General features: G+C 45.4%; 1 protein-coding gene across 1 annotated transcript in view; it reads right to left on the bottom strand.

Moving 5' to 3' along the window:
• The window catches only part of NUP93 (nucleoporin 93), a 103,877-nt gene extending 95,625 nt beyond the window's left edge, over positions 1 to 8,252 (bottom strand). Inside the window, exon 1 of the mRNA XM_019455885.2 lies at positions 8,145 to 8,252. The gene's annotated coding sequence lies outside the window, so the exon portion shown is untranslated. The remainder of the gene's footprint in view (positions 1 to 8,144) is intronic.
• Between the last annotated feature and the right edge of the window lie 6,993 nt (positions 8,253 to 15,245).

Below are 15,245 nucleotides of genomic sequence, written 5' to 3'. Positions count from 1 at the left end.
TCCAGAACTGTGACAAAATAAACTTCTGCTATTTAAGCCACCCAGTTTATGGTATTTTATTATGGCAGCTCACGTTGTAAATGTTCCATATCTCAATATGGTTAGTGGTCACATGATTGGATAAATATGTAAAAATTCACTGAGCTATACACTTAAGATAATTCACAGATAATTCACAGTAAAGAAACATTACATAGCGAGAAATGTACCTTAGCATTACCTCCAGAAAGCAAAGGGAAGAGTTGGGATTTTCCATCTTATACCTCTGTCAGTCTGAATTCTTTTCCATGGCTGTATGTGACCTTGTCTAACTTCAAACAACTTGTTAATTTTTTTTTTAATTTTTAATGTTTATTTCTTTTTGAGGGAGAGAGAGAGAGAGACAGAGTGTAAGTGGAGGAGGGGCAGAGAGAGAGGGAGACAAGAATCCAAAGCTGGCTCCAGGCTCTGAGCTGTGGGCACAGAGCTCGAACCCACGAGCCTTGAGATCAAGTAAGACACTTAACCGCTTAACTCACTGAGCCACCCAGGTGCCCCAACAACTTGTTCATTTCTAAACTGCTCTACATCCCCTACTTCGGAGTGTCTGTCTCACCAGTGGCCCTGGATCCTCGATGGCAATGACTATCAAATCCACACTCCCACTCTGCGCCCTGCACTCACACTGCAACCCAGAGTTTCCAGGCACTGCCTACGCATTTCCACTCAAGCACGTGACTGTCACATCTGGCACATCTCAAAATGCAGTAACCGCCCCCCCCCCCCAGCTCCCCCCGCCCAAGACCTGCCCTCCTCATCTCCTTCACTCTGTCCCCTGGCTTCTCTCTCGCTCTCACTCCCTCTCTCTCTGGTTTTAACTCGCCCTTCTCCTTTACATCTGCGCATGACTTCAGATGGTTTATATACAGGTACTCTCTGCCTTCCAGACTCAGAAACCAAAGAGATGCAGATATATTTTTTGAGAGAAAGCAGACAGGTATTCCTCACTATCCAAACCACTGTTCCTCCCTAACAAAAACTCAGGAAACCAAATACTTTAGATTCAGATGACAAGATAGCCTTCACTCTCCAAATGTGCTATCCCAACTCTCATTACTTAACAGATTTAGATAGCAAAAGGTACTTGCCTTCCTCCCCCAGTTTTATTCAGATAGAATTGATACAGAACAACGGGTAAGTTTAAGATCTACAACGTAACATGCGTATCTCTGCCCATATTGGGAGATGACGACCACAATGAAGTTAGTCTAACTGCTGCTTCTATCTTCTTCACCATTACAAGAGGCAGGACTTCCATCCTTTTAAATCCAAGCTCTTGAGAGACACCAGGATGTCTTCGAGCCCCTCCCACTCCACTCCCACGTCACTCTGCTTGCTGTGGCTGCCTCAATCTTTCCACCATCACTTTCCCTATGTTGCTCCTGCTCAAAGCCTCAATGCCTTCCACTCACAGGGATGCAGACGAGGCACTGCTTTTGATTAAACCCTATGTACCAGTTACCCGATTTACTCTGCTCCTAACCATCCTTACGTACGCCCTGCTCATGCCATTTTCCCCACCTTCCACTGTACCCCTGAGCTCCAGCCAGCCCCTCCACTCTCCGGTGAGGCGCCTTTGGGCAAGTTAATTACTCTTGCTAGGCCCCATCTGTGAAATGGAAAAAGAGCTATATCTTCTTCACAGGCCACATAATAACCACGCAATAATCCTCAGCTATTATTTTTACCACCAATTCAAGTCCTACCTACCAAATGGTTTTCCTAAACATCCATCCCACAAACATCTCCTCTCACCTAAATTCTGTTCATTTATCTGCCTTACAGATTTCCATGTAGCCAATCCTCAGTTTTGGTGCTCCACAGGGTGTCTGCAGCTGCCTTGTGTCACTGTGGAGCTCTCACAGACCTATTTTTGTCAATATGTGGTTTTTGTTAGTTGTTCTGTTGTTTTTATGTAGAGACAGGCATCAGGACCTCTTAGCTTGCCATTGTGCTAATATCACTCTCCTTCATTTGTTTTATATTATTGTCTATTTATATCAAGACTCTCCATGTCTTCCAAAAAGCCTAAAGTTTAAAGCATTCTGTAGCTTTACTTTTCTTAACTCCGACAATGTCCTTGAACAGCAGCTAGATTCCCCAACACAGTCACTGACTGACAGAATAAACTTCCACAAACTTTGCCAAGAATATCTAACTGGGATTAGGGAAACAGAAGGGACCCCATGAAAGACTGCTTTTTTGCTGCCTTCATTCTTGCTAAGGCCTGAGCCCCCGCCTTACACACGTCTTATAGTACAGACAGTGCACGTCCTCCTTGTGAATGATTTCTTGATTTAATGATTCTTGAGTTAATGATTTCTTTGGAGTCTTCCAGCACAAGAGACACCATCTAAGGAGTGACCAGCGAGGCTGTTATGTATGTTTTCCAGACCACTGACTTACCAAGACCCTTGGCCCCAGGGCATAAGCGGCTTATAGAGGACACCTAAATACTTGTCCATTTTAACCAGTTCCCAGATGCCTAAAGAAGCACTTACAACGAACGGATCACAATCCTCAGTAAGAACCCCAGCCCCCCAGCATAGATGACACTCCCTCGTCTTTCCTTTCTGAGTCTCCCAGATGCTCCGTTTGTATCTGTACTCTGCGTCTTCAGGAAACTCTGCTCTCACTTCCTCTCGGCTCATGTTTGATTTCTATCTGATGGAAAGACAAGAATCCTCTTGGCTGGTCCTGTGGGACCTCCTCTGGGTCCCTGGACCCAGCCAGCCTGACTCCTATTGTTTAAATTCCTATGCTGACCTTGTTGGGTCCACCAAAGTCACAGCCCCATCTTCCTTCATTTAACAAATATTTATTAAGCATCTCCCATGCACTAGGTACTATCTGTTCAAGGCACTGGGGACAGAGCTGTGGAAAAACTAGACAAGGTTCTGGGACTCAAAACACTTGTGTCTGTTAGGAGACAGACAATTAAAATAAACAAATAGACAAATGATGCCAGGTACTGATAAGTGCTCACAAGGAGATAAAACAGGGAAATGTGGCAGAATGAACAGTGGGACTGCTTTAGCTGGGGTGTTCTGCAAAGCTTCTTTAAAAAGGAAACCTTCGTGGGGGCCTAGGTCAATCAGTCGGTTAAGCGTCCGACTCTTGGTTTTGGCTCAGGTCATGATCTCATGGTTCGTGAGTTCGAGCCTCGTATTGGGCTCTGCGCAGACAGCTGCTGAGCCTGCTTGGGAATCTCTCTCATCCTCTCTGCCCCTCCCTCCCTCACCTGCACTCTCCTCTCTCTCTCTCTCTCTTAAAGTAAATAAATAAACATTTACAAAAAAAGGACTTGAACAAAGACCTAAATGAAATAAAGGAGTGAGCTATACTGATATCTGAAAGAATGTTCTTGCAAAGGAAACGGCGATTGCAAAAGCTCCAAGGCAAAAGCAAATTTAGCGTATGTGAAGAAGAACAGGAGGCCACATGACTGAAGCGCAACATGACAGGGAAAAGTGGTGGGAGAGGGGTTACGGCAGGGGCTACGTGGTGTAGGTTTCACAGCACATGGTAATAAGAACGTCTGATTTTCGTCTGTGTGTGATGGGAACTACCAAAGGGTTAAGCCTTTTCAAAGGCTCATTCCCACTTCTGCACGGAGAACAGACTGCAGGGAGGAAGGGCACAAAGTAAAAACAGGGAGACCAGTCAGGAGGCTGCTCTTACTACCCAGATGTGCTACAGGAGAGTGGTATGGACCAGGATGGTAGTGGCGGAAGAGACTGACTCACGTATACATTTTAAGAATAGATTTCGCGTAAATATGAATCACTTATGTAGAGCGTGAGAGAAAAGAAGTCGAACACGATGCCGAGGTTTTAGGCCTAAGTAAGTAACTCGGGAGCATGAATGTGCCACTTACTGAAATGAGAAAGACCAGGAAGGGAACAGATTTAGACATCAGAGAGCTGTTGTGAGGATGACGTTAGATTATGCAGGCAAAGCCCGTGGCGGGGACTTGCACACAGCCAGAGCTCAGGAAATGATGGCTGTCTTTGGCGGCTTCTCCTAGAGTTCAGGTGTCTCCTCTCCTAAGATGATTCCTCAGCAGTAGGGGAAACTGGGTGAGGAGTACAGAGAACTCTGTACTGATCTTACATATTTTCTGTAAATCTAAAATTATTCTAAAATTAAAAGATTAAAAACAATTCCTTGGGGTGCCTGCGTGACTCAGTTAAGCATCCGACTTCAGCTCAGGTCATGATCTTGTGGTCCGTGTGTTCGAGCCCCGCACTGGGCTCTGTGCTGACAGCTCAGGGCCTAAAGCCTGCTTCGGATTCTGTGTCTCCCTCTCTCTCTCTCTCTGCCCCTCCCCTGCTCATGCGTGTGCACATGCGCTCTTGCTCTCTCTCTCAAAAAGTAAACAAACATAGCAACAAACAAATCCTCAATCCCACACGTTCCTCCAGCTCTCACTCTCTCTTCAAAAAAAGATGGCCATCCTCTGTCATGCCTCATCCACACATCACCCGCTGCAACCTAACTTCTGCTTGCCTCACTATTTTCCCATTTCTCTGCAGCCACCACTAACCTAACTGCTCAGTCCAATGGACTTTCAACCCTTCCTCTCAGCCTCTGACACCCTGACCATTCCTTTCTTCCTGAAACACTCTCCTCCCTTGACTTGAAGATGCCACCTTTCCCTGGTTCGCCTCCTGCTCTCCCAGCTTTTCCCTCCCTCAGCCTCCTCTGCTGTGGCTTCTACATCTATCCATCCCTTAAATGCCAAGCTTCTATCCTTGGACCTCCTCTTCCCACACTGTGTATTTCTCTGGATAAGATCCACCTTTGGCCATGGCTTCAACTAGAACCCCTACCAGTGATTATTAATATTTCGAATGGCCACAGACATCTGTGAGTCTAATGTTCATGTACACATGTGCACATAACAGAACCACACACACACTCTTGAAGATACAATGGCAGGAGGCTCATAGGACCCCTCCTCCAAAAGGCCACCCAAAGACCCCTGAGGACTATCTGGGCCCAGATAAGAACCCTAATTTATCAAAACAAGGGTTTGGTAGAAATTATTCTACGTCCAGGCCAGCTCTCTCCCCTGAACTAGTACCTCCAACTGTCCACCTGACATCTGCACCTGGATGACCCATGGGTGCCTCAAACTACACATGTCCCAAACCAAACTCATCACTTCTCTCTCCTCTTAGCTACCAACACCACCAATTTCTCCTCCTGGGCTCCCAGTCTCTCAGTAAAACTATTAGCACCCAGCAAGTCAGCCAGAAACCACCTGGGAATCACATGAGGGTCGCCTTCCTCTGCTCCTGAACATCCAGCCAATATCCAGGTCTACCTCTCAAACCTTTTGCGAAAGGCAATCCTCATCTCTCTCGCCCCCGGTCTGACCCTCAAGCTTTTCTCCTGACTACCTCATTCCTCTAACTCACCCTCCCCTTAGCAAGAAGTCTTTCTGAAATGCTCCCCTGCCTTAATCTCACCAGGGACACCTTCCGTCCTCTCCAGGAGGAAATGCATGCATTCTGACACTGTCACTTTTACCATCCACATCTCTCACTCCCCTTCCCCCAAAGATACCCTAATAAGTCTCTACTCTTGGGGGCGATTCTCGCGGTTTCCTCCCTTCGTACTCCTGCATATGCAGCTGCATATTCTGCTATAACACATCCCAAGCCTACACTGTCACATGGGGAACTCCTATGTATCCTGCAAAGTCAGCTAGGGCAGTCCTCCCCATCCCACACCCCTCCCACAATATTCTGAACCTTCTGTTACTGTTCTTCTCTGGTGAAATAGTTGTAATTATTTCTTCCCATGTTTGTCTCCTCTACATGGCAAATTCCTGTAAGGCAGACTGCTCAACTCTGAACCCTCAGCAACCAAGTTTAGCATTAAATAGGTACCAAATACATGTTTGATGAATTAAAGTGGCTTGTTCCCTGAATACCCCCTTGGACCCTCACCTCTGGGTCTCTGCTGACCTCTCCCCCTCTTTGGAACATCTGTATTTCTACCTTATTTTCTACTTCAGTCCATCAAGAAACAGATTCAGACACTCAAGCTCACCACTTCTGCAACTGTTCCCACCTCAGGGTCTTGGCAACTTGGTATTCCCCTTCCAGGAATGCTCTCACCCCAGATATTCCCATCACTTGCTCTCTCATTTCAATCTGTTCAGAAATCCTTGTCCTCCTTTTAAAAATAGTCTGATACTACACTCTATATTTGTTTGTTTATTGCTGGCGGTATCCTCTATAGCAACATCACTCCAACGAGGGCAGGACTGTTTAATTCATCACTGTATTTCCAGTCTCTAAAGGTGTCAGGAACATTCGTTTATTTGGCATTTATTGAGCACCTACTGCGTGCCAGATCTAGGTGCTGAAGATTATCAGGGAACAAAACAGATAAAAACACTCTGCCCTTCACATTCTGGAAGGGAAAGACAATACACAAGGTAAATAACTAAAATATAATTGCTAAGAAGAACAAGTGAAGCAGAAATGAAGACAGAAACTGGGGAAAGCCTCACTACATGATCCCTGAATAAAAACCTGAAAAAAGTGAGGGAGCAAACCACATGGATATTGAACCCCTAGCAGAAAGGTCCTGAGGTCAAAGCATGTCTGACATCTGGAAAGGGAGAACAGCAGAAAGTGAGAGTGGGAAAGTAACAGTGGGTCAGATTATGTAAAGCCTTATGGCTCACTAGGAGGCATTTGTCTTTAAATAAGACGGAAACTCACTGGAGGGTTTTTGTGTAAAGGAGTGATATGATCTGACCTGCGTTTCAAAAGGATCCTTCTAGCTGCTGTGCTGAAAAATAGGGCATGAATGCAAGGGCAGAAGCAGGGAGATCAGCTGGGAGACTATTTCAATAATCCAGGTGAGAGGTGGTGGTGACTTGGCCCAGGGTGGTAAGCACTGGATGTGGAATGAGAAAGAAAAAGAGCAGTCAAGGGTGACTCAAAGGTTATTGTCTAGATCTTTTATATTACCGAGATAGAAAACAAAAACAAAAACAAAAACAAAAAGAAGAGCAGTTTGGGAGGGGAGATGATGGGAAGCTTGCTAGGCCTCTCTTGACAGGTTCAGTCTGAGTTCCCTAACATCCATCTCGGTAGGGATAGAAAATAGGTAGCTGGGTAGATGTCGAGGGAGAAGCCCCCATTGGAGATACAAACAGAGGATCTGTTAGCCTAAAACATAAGTATTTAAAACTATGAGCCTTGAACAGAAATTCATCATGAATGGAAACTCAAATGTCCCAAATACAAATGCACGAAGAACAGCTGAAAGAAAGAAAAGCTATGATGCCCAAGGACACCCTCTGAGGTTCCGCAGACAGAATACAAAAGGTGATCCTTGCTCATGCTGAAAAGCAATTTGGCCAAAACAAACAACAACAAAAAACCCAAATCTCCTTCTCACTTGACAAGGGCAAACCATCGGATCTGTGAAAGGGTGGTCCAAACTCTGACCGAAGATCCCTGGGGTCCGTCCCGCAATTTTTTAAAGAAACCCAGTAAACTCAGGCATTGCAGCGAGGGCCAAGAAAGTGCAGGCCATCTCCAGGTTCTAATCTCTTGCGTGTCCCTACGTGCGGAGCAGCATTCCCCTGGATGCGGGTACAGCAGACAGGCCAAGGGTGGGGAAAGGCTAACAGGGTCGACACCCCGCCCTTGGAGGGAGGACAGGGTACATCCCCAGGGGCGAGCACGCAGGCGGAGTGCTGTGGCGGAGAGGGGCGCCGCCCCAACCCAGAGTGGGTTCGCTGTGCACAGGGTGGGGGTGGGGGTGCGGGTGTGGGCGTGACGCGCCGCGGCAGAGCGCCGCAGTAAGGGAGGAGGGGAGTCAGGAGGCCAAAGCTCCGTGTTCAAAAAGAGAGCGGATAGAAGGCACTCCCAGGGCGCTGCCAGACACTATAATGGGCACGGTTCGACAGGGAGATGAGTCGCCGGCGTCAAGCGTGCTCGGCTGCCAGACGGCGAACGGGAAGTGAGAGCAACGTGGCTCCGAGCGTGCGGACCGGACTCCGCCCAGCCTCGGGGCCCCGGGTTGGTTCAAGGACAAGCCCCGAGTGGGAAGGACATAGACACCGACACCCTTACCTGACACTGCAGCAGTCTCAGCAGCTCAGGTCCCGGCTGGAGAACGCGGCCGCCGCTTCTCGCGCCGCTCGCCCGCGCTACCTGATTGGCCGAAGCCGGCCCTCCCAGAAGCCCTCGCGCGGCGCGCCGCCAAATAAACTTTATGGAGACCCGCGGAGGAGAACAAGGACACGGGCGGGGCTGTGGCCGGGGCCTCCGGCTGAGCTGCCACGCCCCCCTAGCCCGTGGCCTTGGCCCTCAGTCTTCCCTCCTGGTTAGAGTTGGCTGAGAGCGAATGCACAATCTCTAGCGCGGGTTTCTAACCGTTTATTGAGCACCATCCTAGTGCCAGGTACTGGGGGCACAGTGGCGCTGGGAGCACAGTGGTGACCACGACAGACAAGATCCTTGCTCTAATGGAGTTGTCGAGCTGGTGGGAGAAACAAAAGTACAATAAATACCTGCCAGTTTGTAAGGAGGGCTATGACCAAAAAAAAGCAGAATGAGAATGCCTGTTCCGTCCCAAGGCCTCTCTGAAGAGGTGCTGTCCGAGCTGAAACACAATGATGAGGAAGGGCTAGTCTTGCAAAGTCTTGGCTGCAGAGCACTCCAAGCAGACGAACAAGAGTGAAAGCTCCATGGGTGAACAAGCTTGATGTGTGAAGAATAGGAATGTAAAATGGTACAGCCCCTTTGGAAAAAGAGTATGGAAGTTCCTAAAAAATTAAAAATAGAATTTCCATAGAATCCATCAGGTCCACCTTTGGGTACATTCCCAAAAGAACTGAAGGTCTCAAAGAGGTATATGTACACCCGTATTCATAGCAGCCAGCATTATTTACAGCAAACAAAACATGGAAGCAACTCAAGTGTCCAGCGACAGATGAATAATCAAATGAGGTATATACATACAATGAAATATTATTCAGCCTTAAAAAGGATGAAAATTCTGACATATTCTACAACATAGATAAAATTTGAGGACACACTAATTGATACAAGCCAATTGCAAAAAGAGTAATGCTATGATTCTATTTATACTTATAGTACTTAGAGTAGCCAAAATCATAGAGAGAAGGAAGGATAGGGTGGTTGCCAGGCACTGGATGGAAGGGGAGGAAAATAGTGGGTTCTTGTTTCATGAGTACAGTTTCAGTTTTACAAAGTGAAGAGTTATGGAGATGGATGGTAGTGACGGTTGCACATTATGAAAATATTTAATATCCCTCAACTGTACACTTGAAAATGGTTAAGACAGTATATTTTTTATGTTACGCGTCTTTAACATGAGAATAAAAATTTTTAAAAGGCTGTGGAGCACCTGGGACCATCATATATTACTGAAGGGTTGGAAACAGGGACAACCACTTTGGAAAACTCACGAAATATATGAAAGCTAAATACACACGTCCTCCAGGACCCAACAATTTTACATGTGTATATATGTATGTTCGTGGGATCCATCTTTCTATTTCCAGCATAAATGTGTACATATTTTTACCAAACGCCATACACAACAAAGTTGATAGCACCCTAACCCAAAAGTGGAAACAGCCAAAATGTCCATTAACAGAAGAATGGATAAATAAATTATGGCGCAGATACATAACAAAATACTGCAGTAACTAAGAGAGTGAACATGAATGAATCTCACAGGCATAATGGTAAAAAAGAACCAGACCCAAAAGTAGGACTCCATTTCTTTAAAGTTCAAATCAGGCAAAACTAACCTATGGTGACAGATATCAGAATAGTGGTGATTTTGAAGGGCGGAAGGGCTGTTGACTGGGAAGGGAAATGAGAGAAGCTTCTGAGGTCTGTTAATGTTCTGTTTCTTAATCTGGGTGCTGAGTGCATGGATGTATTCACTTTTTAAAAATTCATCGAGCTGCATATTTAAGATTTGTGCACTTTACCGCACATATATTATTCATTACACTACAATAAAAAAGTAAAAAATAAGTGAAATATTCTCTATACTGTGGAATGTTACATGTTTTGCTATCCGGAATTCATAGCACTTCCCCTCCCCCGACTGTTTGCAGTTTGGAACCTTGTTTTATGTCTTTAGACTTGCCCACAATCCCAAGCGTGTGGTACTGTGAAGGAAAGCAAGAAATATTTCTTAAATGACAGACAAAATCCAATGCCACGATTGCCCCCTATCCTGAACTGCACTGCCAGAGATGGCTTCCTAGTGGGTGGTGGCGAATTACATAAAGCTTCTCAAACCGTGGCTGAATGATCAGTAATATTCTTTACAAGTCATTAAAAGCTTAAAAGAGAAGCTTCTCCCTGTGCACTTCAGATGAGTTTTCAAGATTTGTGCGCTTTACTAGATGAAATTATTTCTCAATAAAAAAAATCAATACACTCCAAATTAAAGAAAAAGTGATTCTCATCTAATATTGTGCTTGAACTTTGCAACAACCCAGGGTTAAGCAGGGCAGGGCTGATCATCATCACGTATTCTGTGGGGAACCTAAACTCCAGGAGGATTAAATGACTCACCCAAGGTTACATAGGGACAGTGGCACACCAGGGACTATACTCTCTAGTCTCAGGATGTCAAGGCCAATATTTCCTAGTCCAAGAAACTCTCAGAGGTGAGCTTAGAAGCTCCTACAATAGGGGCACCTGGGTGACTTGGTTGGTTAAGCTTCGGGCTCTTGATTTTGGTTCAGGTCATGATCTCACGGTTCATGGGTTTGAGCCCTGCATCGGGCTCTGTGCTGACGATACAGAGTCTGCCCGGGATTCTCTCTCTCTTTCTCAAATAAATAAACATTTTTTTTAAAAACTGAAAAAAGAAACTCCTATAACAATAAGAGCTATCCAGTGAAGTCCTTAAATGGACTTTACTACCAACTTCCTGAATTGGGATTGGAACAAATACCACATTCTTTTTTTTTTTAAGTTTATTTATTTATTTTGAGAGAGACAGAGAGCACATGAGCAAGGGAGGGACAGAGAGAGGGAAAGAGAGAGAATCCCAAGCAGGCTCCACACTGCCAGTACAGAGCCCTATGCAGGGCTTGAACTCACAAAACTGTGAGATCGTGACTGAGCCAAAACCGAGATTTGAATGCTTAACCGACTGAGCCACCCAGGGGCCCCAATACCATAGTCTCATTAACCAATAGCAGCTACTATCAGATGACATTGTGAAGGTGGTAGGATTTATTAAACATCTGGTTGTTTTATTTGTTATTAAACATACTGACTGTTGAGTGAAAAAACCCCATCCTACACATCTCTGCATTGCTGCTGTTTTAAAACAGCTTTGCCGACATCTATCAACTTTGTTTATGTCAAATTGTGCAATTTGTCACTGGATGCTACATTTGCCAAAAGAAAAGTGAAATTGATTGACAAGGCCCTAAGGGTTCTCTCTCTTCCTTTTCAACATTCCAGATGTTTAAAAAAAAAAAAAAAAAGTTGGATCCACCCCCTGGAAGGCTCATCTGCAGTGGGGGGGAGGGGTGATGTGGAAATATACCAAAGGAGCTGTAGGGGTACGGTTTCAGTTTCTGTAGAAACTTTGCCTCCAAGAGACCCCATCTTCTTGATTGGTTCAAATTACGTTCCATTTTCAATTGCTGCCTTTCAATGGAGCCATCTGTTTCAAGGCCCATCTGTCAGGGGCTCTGTTGTGGTTGATTATTAAATGTGTTTGCAGCTGGAGGGGCGGGGGCGGGGGAGACTTAAATCACAAAAGAAAAGTGTGTCTCCAAGAATGAAAGTAGGAAACCGAAGCAGACTTCTAGCTATTACCACTCTTAGAAAGCAGAAGACCTAATCCTTTGCTGCAAACTCCGGAAAAATCAAGAATCAGCAAATAAGTATGGGGAACAATAGTGGACGTGGGTGGCTTTGGGGCTTTCCACCATTCATTCTCCCTTCTTTAGTAACTATACCCAAGAATACCGAAGTTTACTTTGGGAGGAGATTACCTGTTTCACATCGTGGGTATTCTTGCAGGGAGAAGAATAATCTACCAGGAAGTGTTGTTTTAAGGATTAATTAAAGTAGTTAATAAGCGTTTAAGGCTTAGAGCAGAGTCTTGCATATAGTAGGTGCTCAGTAAGTGTTAACTGTTTTTATTTCTGGCGAGGCCTGTTGCCACAATACTCTAGAATTGAATACAGGCTTCCCTGACCCATCAGGGGAAAGCTGCATACCTACCCATCCCCAGCATAGCATGACATTGCAATTATCCAAAATTTTTCACCCGGATTTGAAGCCCTGGAAGGCAGTGGCAGGGCATTTGTAGCTTTGTGTCCACCAGGGGGCGCTCGGTGAATAATGTTAATTGAGAAAAATCCCACTTGACCTTACCTGCCAGGGGACCTCAGAATGGAGACTCCAGCCCCCCAAATTATCGACTATGCTCCAAAGCAGAACCTGAATTTCTCAAATAGACTTGGCACCCCCAGCATTTGACCCAAATGTGCTCTGACCGTGGCGTGTGTGGCATGGCGCTGCTGGGCCAGCTAGTATATGTGTGGTCCTGGTAGTCAGGTATTTCCTGGACGCCGGAGGCATTTCCTGAAACTGTGGTGTGGCCAGACTTTGTCTTGCCTTGAGGGAAAAGACTGCTAAATGCTGGCCACCTGGCAGAGCGCAGGTAAGAGCTCAGGTTTACCACCCAGGTAAATGCCAGAGTTTACCTTTATGAAAACCACTCACACACATCCACCAGGCGGCAGCCCATGGCCGATGGCTACCTTAGATGTCTCACTTTAGGGGTGCCTGGGTGACTCAGTCGGTTGAGCATCCGACTTCAGCCCAGGTCATGATTTCGCACTCCATGAGTTCGAGCCCTTCATTGGGCTCTGTGCTGACAGCTCAGAGCCTGGAGCCTGCTTCCGATTTTGTGTCTCTCTGTCCCTGCCCATGTTCTGTGTCTCAAAAATAAATAAACATTTAAAATAAAAAAAGAAAGAAAGAAAAAACCATCCTTAGAAAGTCAAGACAGAGGGCGCTCAGGTGAAAACAAAACTTTATTTCTCCATCTGGCTGATAATTTTTTACTGGAAAAATATGTTTGCTTTTTTTATCTTTAAGTGTCTTCACAGAATTTTCATTTTTATGATGCATTTGATTTTGTAGTATGAGAAATCTGATCTTTAGTTTCATGGTTCAGCTTAAACTGGAAAATCTGAAAGGAGGAGTTTTTATCCAATATAGTACTGATTTTTTAAATGTTTATTTATTTTGAGAGAGAGAGCACGAGCAGGGGAGGGGAGAGAGAGGGAGAGAGAGAATCCCAAACAGGCTCCATGCTATCAGCATGGAGCCCCATGTGGTGCTCGATCTCATGAACTGTGAAATCATGACCTGAGCCGAGATCAAGAGTCGGAAGCTTAACCAAGTGAGTCAGCCAGGCACCCTGCCGATTTTTACAATAATCAGTTTCTTTGGTGTTTTTGTAACATCTATCCTGTCAAGAAGCAACTGTCCTGGTTGTTGGGTTTTTTTTCCCCGAAACATATTACTGCAAAAAAAATTAAAATATGTTCATTTCAATGCAAGGCCTTGTATAGAACAAGCACTTAATCAATGTGTCAAATGAATGAAAGAAAGAAAACCTGAGAACAGAAATAACTTCAGTGTTGTGAGTGTGAATGGGTTTGACTTAGCTCATTGGTGCATTTCGCCAGCCGGCAACATTTAGGGAGGATCTATTGCCATTTATTTTGGCAAAAAGGGCTCTTTGCTCCCTGCCTTCCATTCAGCAAGCCGGGTGCATGGGTGTTTGAACAACCAGAGCGCTGCTCCTTCCTGGATTGCTGGATCAGGGTTGCTTTCTCTCTAGCTAGTGAATAATCTTAGCACCATACTTTACACCCAGAAGGGTGCATAATTAGAATATATTGAATTAACAGTTTCTCACTTCTCAGGGACAAGGAACACTGGAGAACCCTATTATAATAAAGGGAAAGTTAGGGGGAAGGAACTCCATATGCCAAAAACTTTATTTATGCTGTTTAATTTAATCCTGCCAAGAACTCTTTCAAAGCATCCCGTGTTTCAGAAGAGGAAAGCAGGCTGAGTGGAAGAAGTTGCCCAAGGTCACATAGCTAAGGAACAAAAAAAAAAAAAAAAAAAAGAAGAAGAAGAAAGAAAGAAAAAGGATTTGTACCCAGGCTGGTATAAGGCTGCAGCCCTGGGTCTTGCCATTTTCTTTTCAGAACTGATTTTGGGGAATGAGGTTCTGCTGTTTAGAGAGGAGTTGAGCAACACAACCTACAGCAGGGTCTCCGGTGGTGAGACTAGAGAGGTAAGGGTGGGGGGGGGGCGGGGGGGGGTGCATCATGCCAGTGCAGAGACAGCACACAACAGTGGCATCTCCCTGCATTTCCCCAGTCCTGGCTCTGTCACACCCCACTGTGAATGGAGGAACAGGATTTTACCTTTATCCCCTTTCCATTTCATTTCCAGTACCGTTGTGGTTCCCAGGTATTCCCATGATGCTTTGGGGGGAAAAGTCAGGGGATCTGAATTCTGTCTGTGGCCTGTTTGGGACAGGGGGCAAGACATTTGCCTTCTGAATCTCAGTCCATCATGCATCAGAGGGAGTCAGCAATGCTCATCCAGATCCAACTGGCAGGGTACAATGAGGCCGCATAAAGAGACATGCAAAGGCTATAGGAAAGTTCCAGATTCCTAAGCTCCTTTCCAAGTAAGGTGTGACAGGGTAACTTCTTGAGAAATTCCTTGGTAGCTGGGCTGGCTGGTTTGGGTTTTGGTTTGGTTTGATGTTTTTGTTTTTGTTTTTGGTTACATCCATTAACCAAAGAATGGAAAGTTGACTTTCCTCCTCTCCCTAACCAAGAAAGCAGCCAAGAATTTGTATTTGATTCAACTGCATAAAACAAACCGAAAACAATAATGATAACAACACGAACACCTATTGGCTTGAGCAAGATAAGACATCCTTTCTCTGTCATATATGAGAAGTCTGAAGAGAGAGGCCATTCAAATGAGGTGGTGGCTCTCAAGTCATCAAGGACTCAAGCTCCTTCTACATTCTTGCTCCATTAGCATCCTGCCTCACAGCTCAAAATGGCTGCTTAAGCTCCAGCTCTTATGCCCAAGTTCCAGCCAGCAGGGAGGAGG

This window comes from Panthera pardus, unplaced genomic scaffold, assembly GCF_024362965.1.
Source record: "Panthera pardus isolate Hobbes unplaced genomic scaffold, ASM2436296v1 HiC_scaffold_18, whole genome shotgun sequence".
In the NCBI taxonomy this organism is placed as follows: domain Eukaryota; kingdom Metazoa; phylum Chordata; class Mammalia; order Carnivora; family Felidae; genus Panthera; species Panthera pardus.
Note: the sequence above shows the minus strand (reverse complement) of the source record. Positions and strands in the feature narration are given on the sequence as shown.